Source organism: Octopus bimaculoides, chromosome 2 (genome assembly GCF_001194135.2).
Source record: "Octopus bimaculoides isolate UCB-OBI-ISO-001 chromosome 2, ASM119413v2, whole genome shotgun sequence".
Classification (NCBI taxonomy): Eukaryota; Metazoa; Mollusca; class Cephalopoda; order Octopoda; family Octopodidae; genus Octopus; species Octopus bimaculoides.
In genome coordinates, this window is record NC_068982.1 from 103,951,682 (window position 1) to 103,957,683 (window position 6,002).

Here is a 6,002-nt window from a genome sequence, read left to right on the forward strand (position 1 = left end):
AGAAAGTGAAGCTTTTTGCGGTTGTTACGTCAATACCGGAAGTTGACATTGAGGAAACTTTTTAAAGAAGTGAATCTTAAATATAAAGCAATATTATTTATTTTTAATTAAAAAAATCAAATGAAGAGCCTAAGATTTATCCGAGGTCAAATTATTCATGCATTACAAGTATGGAAGCATTCGGGGAAGTCGATTTCATGTGAAAAGCGATTACACACACATCTCTGTTTTATATATAGTATAGATTTAAATTAAAACTAAGTACACTAAAGTTGTAATTACTATTAAGATAATATGTTTTATCTCAAATTTAGTTTTATAAATTATTATAAGAATTTCAATGATATAGTTATGAGAAACGTGCTTAATTGTATTTATAGTAAAATACCAATACATTGCCACGTATAGAAGATATAACGTCCATGTACACTATTTGATTAATATACTACATTATATTATATATATTATGCAACATCACTGGTGCCAAGCTGTATTGACCTTTGCCTTTCCCTTGGGTAACATCAGTGGTGTGGAGAGGAGAGGCTGGTATGCATGGGCGACTGCTGGCCTTCCATAAACAACCGTACCCAGATTTGTGCCTTGGAGGGTAACTTTCTAGGTGCAATTCCATGGTCATTCATTTGAATGCTTATCATGAATGATGAGTATATATTTAATGGTAGTTTCTAAGAGTCCATTTACATGCATGAATACATGAAAAATCAGTCTTTATTTTAGCATTTAAGAGACGTCTCCTAGAACATAAGATCAAAAATAATTCTTCTAAACAGAGAAAGGGAAAGGAGTTTCCAGGCTTATAAGCAGTTGCCTTGCTCATAATCTCTCACTCCACAGAAAAATTCTTTTTCTTGTTAAGTCCTAAATAAATTTACTGAGGCTGGTAGAAGACCTGTTCCTATTATTAGAGTAGTAAATATGGTTAGAGACACGTTTCTTAACAAAATTTTGCATAGCCCCTGTCTAGAAGAAACTTTTACTCTCAGATATCACCTTACATCTGTAAACAACATTCTTTGGTTTACAATAATTTTAAAGTAAACATTCACTTTTAACCCTGCAATCACAAAAAGTATTTTCATTAGTACTCGTATTATTACTCTGTACCAACTTTGTATTAAAGATTGTCTACACCTATATATTTTTTCCTTTCCATACACTTTATTTATTGATTATATAATACTGAATATATAGTTCTTCTATATATTTTTTGCTTAGACTGAACCAGCAGACTTGGATGTTTAACATCCCTTTGAAGGATTTTGGTTCTGACTTTTCTATAAAAATGACGGTTCTTTTTTAAACAGCGCACACATCTGAGTCAGTCGTTGGTCAACCAACACATTGAAATGAAACTCCCTTTTGAGAAAATTCTTCCTTGATGAAACACCCAATTAACCAGTTTCAATACGAAAATTTAAATTAAATTAATTTAATTTCTGTAATTGAACTAATTGGATATAGAAACAGCGGTAGGACAGGAATTTCATTACATGAATTTGAATATCTTTGAATAAACTGACGTCTACATTTCACTTTCTCCATTTTCTTACTTTTCTCATATATATATATATATACATATATATATATATATATATATATATACTTTCATACTTATGCATGTATATTTATATATGCCTATGCATGTTCATATGTATATATGTGTGTGAATGTCTGTGTGCGGGAGTATGTTTATTCATATATTTTAGATTGATAAAATCAGTAAAATATATTATGCTTTACCTGGAAAAGGAAATAAGGGCTTGTATCAGAAAGGGCAAACATGGAAAAATGGACTAAAACAAAAGCAAAATAATGAAAGTGTATATATATATATATATATATATATATATATATATATATGTATATATATATTGTTGTTCACTTGACATTTATATAATTTGTTATGTGAACGACAATATTTTGAAAACAAAAGAGTCTGATATTTAATTTCATACATATACTCATATATGTGTATGTGAAACTGATAAACTAAATACAATTTACAATAAAAAAATTTGCAGTTTTATTTCGATTAAAATACCAGTTTCTTCAGAGCAAAACATTTGAATACAGTTCACCTGCATGCATTCAGCCTCTCTGACTGTCACTCACTTCCACTCTGTTTGTTATTTTACTCTGATTTTCCTAGCATGACTGACAAGCCACACATTGCATTTTATTATAAGTAAGATATGCTTCCTAATCTAAAACAAAACATTTAAAATAAAGGAATACCGAAGAAGAGAATTTCATTTCTATTTTCATTGTTTCAACACTTGGGACACTTTTTATCTATAAATATGATAAAAACAAAAAGAAAGTTACTTTCATGAGCATAGCCAATATATTTCATTGTTTCAAATTGCACAGTTTAAAGACACGTTAAAACTTGAAATATTTTGGGAATTGTTAAAATATTTAGTGCATGCATAATATGTATGTATGTATGTATGTATGTATTATGTATTATTTATTTAAAGGGCACAATACATGTATTTAAGTGCTACTAATAATTTCATATGTTCAGAAATACACAAACATATTCTTGAGGCACAAATTACATATCATAATGAACTAAAAAAAAATGAATAATAGAAGAAGCGCGAAAAAAACTTAGAAAGTAGCATTTAGAAAATGCAGAAAGTAAACGGAAAACGAAAACACAAAAACTAAAATTTAAAAAATAAAAAGTAACAAGGTAAAAGAAATATCTGCCTTAGACCTTAAATGATAAAGCTGGAAAGATATCAAGTTAGTCAGGAATAAGCGGAATTTTCCAATTCTTCAAAATGTATTTATACATATGCATGCAACCACTGAAAATTTCTGACCCAGAGTTCAATAGAGAGTTAGAGATCTTAGATCTGAAGAGGATCTGCACTCTTTCAACCACAACAAAACCTACATTTATTCGATCCATTCACATAAGGTATGGATTTCTCAATTACTTTCCATTTAGTCACATGCTTTACTTTTGTCCCTATGTCGAAGGAGACTATGTGATTGGTATAGCGATTTTTAAATTCACCTTCACATAATCCAGTATAGGTTTTCTTATCAGTTGAATCATCATTTCGGGTTGTAGTAAATTCTGCCTCATATATGATAGATTCAATCATACATTGTTGGTCAAGAGGACAAGATCCTGGGTTGTGACAATTGCAACTGGATTTAGGCTCTTGGTATTGACCACGTGTAATGATACTCTTCATATTGGGGAAGCAGCTACATGATAATTTCACAGAACGCCTATTAAATAGTTTCCTGTATCTGTGAGTTGCTGAAAATTGTACGTATGTTAGTTTTTATATAAAGGGAAAAGGGAGGGTGGACCAACTAATTTTCCATGTCCTATTTTTAGGTTTCTTATTATTATTCTGATTAATACTAGAGTGGTTATGTATTACTTTATCTTTGATGCCAGTAGATCTATTATTAATATTTTGATTATTATTAGAGAGATTATATATTAATTTATCTATGAAACCATTATTGGTAAAGGGCATTGTTATAATAGGGGACAGCTTTCTCGAAAATTTCATTAGAAGAAGAGAAGTTACACTCTTCGTTACTAATGTTAGCTATCAGGTTTTTAAATATCACAGAATGGTGACAAGACTATTCATGCATATACGCAAGTTTCTCATTAGGCTTATAGAAAGGTTTATATGAGGAGGAGTTTAGATCTAAGGAAACATCTAAATAATCAACTATAGAGAGATTAGTAGCTACAGTAATTTTAAGTTGCTTTCTAAATCTATCAAGGGTGTAACCATCACACCCATGGGAAATATTCAGACCATCGTCACGGTATAGGCCAACGTCATGAGATGAGTATCTATATTTCAATGTGTTTAATATAAATAAACCCACAAGATCACAGACGTCAGCACTATCATATGACCCCATAAATACTTCAAATAGGTCAATATCAGGTGGAGTATTTTTTTGTTGTTGAATTTTCTATCACGGAACAGTACATTATATCATCATCATCATCATCATCATTATTATCATCGTTTAACGTCCGCTTTCCATGCTAGCATAGGTTGGACGATTTGACTGAGGACTGGCGAACCAGATGGCTATGCCAGGCTCCAATCTGATTTGGCATAGTTTCTACAGCTGGATGCCCTTCCTAATGCTAACCACTCTGAGAGTGTAGTGGGTGCTTTTACGTGCCACCGGCATGAAAGCCAGTTAGGCGGTACTGGCAACAGCCATGCTCAAAATTTGTTAAAATCATGTAGGGGTTGTGCACTAGCAGCCAAGGTACCACCGGTGAAGTACCAATCATGGTCTGAGACAGATAGTCTGTGGTCCAGGGTACATATAGACCATGCAGGACCAGTGAATGGCGCGTACTACTTGATAGCTTTACCGAATTGCCAGAGGTATGTAGAAGCAATTAACCTATCTCGAAGGCAATAATAAAGTTCCTGCACAAACCTTTTGCTCGATACGGTGTTCCAGATACCTTAATATCCAGACAATGGAACACAATTTACAAGATACGAGTTCAAGAAATTCTTCAAAGTGAATGCAATCAAGCACATATTTACCCCACCCTACCACCTGAGGTTAAATGGGCAGAACGATTCGTAGATACTTTCAAGCGAGCGCTAAAAAGAGCAAGGAATGAGTTAGAAAATGGTGAAACGCTAACTAAATTCTTAAGGATGTACAGAATAAAACCTAATCCGAATATCAGTTGCCTGCAGAGCTAATGTTCGAAAGATTAAATTGATCCTCGATAAATTGTTGCCAAAGGAAAAAATGTATAGTGAAAATGCAAAAAATTCAACTAAACATTTTGATGTCGGAGACAAAGTTAGTTTCATAGTATACAAGAATGGTAAAGAGAGTTGGCAGGATGGTGTAATGACTAAAAGAATTGGAAACATGATGTATTTAATAAAAGGCCAACGAGGGGAGCATAAACGGCACCTAAATCAATTAAAAATCAGACATACAGAAGAAAGGAAGGAAATTCCAATGGAAGTGTTTTATGACATGTTTGATGTCCCAGCACCAAAAGAGATTGAGCCTAGGAGGAGCAGTAATAGAAAATGTAAACAAACTGAACATTTAGAAATAATTCCTAAGCAGAAAAGGTACTGAACTCCCTAGGGAAGCAAAATTTCAAAAAAGAGAGAGGTGTTGAAAAGAGAGAAAAAAATAAAAATAAAATAAATTTCGTTTCCTATGGAAGTTGAAATCTCAAAAGGGAAGATGTTGTGGCAAGTCATGACACCCCCTGCGAGAATAGACTTGACCAAACGACTATGAATAGTAGCAGTCTGAGTGAGAGACAAACAGAGTAGGCATTAATTGCAGGAAGTCGTAAGGTGTTGTTTGGTAGCTTGTCAGAATATCATTTGTTGGTTCGTGCATAGTTCGTGGAGAGATTATTGGATTGTTACATTGTTGTTCCCCTGCTTCATTAAATAATTTATTATTACTACACGGTTATCATGTAAACAAGTATCGTCATAAATAGTGGGGATACCACAATAATTGGCAATGGGTAACTACGTTACAATAATATGAATGTATGTATGTGTGTGTGTGTGTGTGTGTATGTATGTATGTATGAATGAATGAATGAATGTATGTATGTATCTATGTATGTATGTGTGTATAGAGTATGTATATGTGCTTATTTGCTTACAAACCTGATAAATATCTTCAAAATACTTACCCTTTCAGGTCTTTTGTTCTCAACGTCATCTTTGAAGCTTAAGGTGCTTTTTGTCTATAAAATAAATAAAGTTTAATCAATTAAAATTTCTTCAAAACACCTCTCCACAACAACAACCATAAAAACCTAATTTCCACCCCACTGAATCTCACACATACATGGAATATTTTAACTCAACAGAGATTATATAAAAGCAAGACTAACTGTAATGCATTACACTCCGACGATGGCTTAGCTGGCTGAAACTTTGTCCACTTCTTTAACTTTCTAAGACATCTCA

The 6,002-nt window shown here is 32.6% G+C and overlaps 1 long non-coding RNA gene across 1 annotated transcript in view; it reads right to left on the bottom strand.

Moving 5' to 3' along the window:
- The window catches only part of LOC128247115 (uncharacterized), a 12,155-nt gene extending 6,378 nt beyond the window's left edge, over positions 1–5,777 (bottom strand). Inside the window, exons 1-2 of the long non-coding RNA XR_008263535.1 lie at positions 5,723–5,777; positions 2,257–2,313 (exon numbers count right to left, since the gene is read on the bottom strand). This is a non-coding gene — a long non-coding RNA (uncharacterized LOC128247115). The remainder of the gene's footprint in view (positions 1–2,256; positions 2,314–5,722) is intronic.
- Positions 5,778–6,002: the final 225 nt, after the last annotated feature.